The 1,328-nt window shown below is 45.1% G+C and overlaps 1 protein-coding gene across 1 annotated transcript in view; it reads right to left on the reverse strand.

Annotated features, from left to right (window-relative positions):
* LOC139656291 (serrate RNA effector molecule homolog) overlaps positions 1 to 1,328 on the reverse strand; it is a gene marked incomplete at its 3' end in the record, with an annotated part of 5,106 nt that extends 3,778 nt beyond the window's left edge. Inside the window, exon 1 of the mRNA XM_071533821.1 lies at positions 1,234 to 1,328. The remainder of the gene's footprint in view (positions 1 to 1,233) is intronic.

Genomic DNA, 1,328 nt, shown 5'->3' on the forward strand with positions numbered 1-1,328 from the left:
TACAATACAAGGATCAAAATATCTTCATATCATCACGATATGATTCCACTGAAAGACGATAAACGATAATATTGAATTATCGCCCGGCCCTATTTGTCATTATTATGCTTCGTGTAAGAGCTGCTCCTGCTCATCATAGGCTCTGTGCATAATATCCACACTTCACCACACTAACATTGTGTCGTCATGCTATTTGTTGATTGTTGTCATGCTATTGTTGATTTCGTGTGTCTGCCCGGGGACTACAGATGAAAACTAGAAGGAGAGCGCAGACCTCCGCCAAGGCCAATAGTCCAGTCTGCTATGATATGCAAATTTCGTGAGTCGGATCCGGATCCGCTCCAAAATTTAATGGGTTCTTCCTTGGCCTATGCTACACCCTTCCACCAAGTTTCATGAAAATCGGCCCAGTAGTTTTTCCGTAAATCCTGCTGACAAACAAACGGCACCGAAAACACAACCTCCTTGGCGGAGGTAATAAGCCTTTTGGCTGACTCTGGCATGTTTTCAGAAATGTTATTAATATGCACTGTCCCTGTCAAATAAAGTAATAAAAGTAAAGTAATCGATTAATCATTTCAGCGCTGATGTGAACCCGTGAGTTCGTGTGAATAAGGAAGTAAACGATGCTCGTGCTCATGTTCGTCCATCCTGAACTCCAGCTGACCTGAGCAGGTAAACACAGCGCGAGCCTGCAGCCTGACACGCTGCTAGTTAATCCCCATTGTTAACTTTAACTTTGTTTACTGTCGAGTCTAAATCAAACTCTCTGCTTCTATCATCTTTATCTCTAACCCCGTGTTTGATTTATTGATCTGTCTTCTGCTCTAACTGTAACTTCTCCCATCTCATGTCTGATGTAGCAGTGACGTTAGCATCGGATGCTAACTAACTTAGCCTGCACGCTCTGTTCAGCTCAACGCCGTTAGCTTCAGTTCGTTTAAAAAGCGGCAGTTATCTCCCGTTACTGTCTAGCGTTACTTTCTGAAAGATCAAACAGAAACAACAGAATATAAAAGATGTTTGCCGCTCACTTCGCTGCCTGTTTTAACAATAAACTGCCGCGATAGCCGCAGCTAGCTAAACCGCCGCAGCTAAGTGCGGCTAACAGGCTAGTTAGCATCAGAGCGAGCCCGACACGCTGACGCAGGCGCAGTTTGAGCTTCTGCTGCCGCTCGGTTTGACTTTCCTGAGAAACAAACTGTCTGTCTGCTGACCGTGTCGATGTTTTACCTGCAGCTCCGTCAGAGAAAAGAGAGAAATGTGTTGTTAGCAGATGTCAGCAGCTAGCGTTACGACACACAGATCCCGCCGCAAGTCCGAGATCA

This window comes from Centroberyx affinis, unplaced genomic scaffold (genome assembly GCF_046629955.1).
Source record: "Centroberyx affinis isolate AG114_WGS23_722 - 3 ecotype Tasmania unplaced genomic scaffold, CSIRO-AGI_Caff_v1 ptg002436l_1, whole genome shotgun sequence".
NCBI classification, from domain to species: Eukaryota; Metazoa; Chordata; class Actinopteri; order Beryciformes; family Berycidae; genus Centroberyx; species Centroberyx affinis.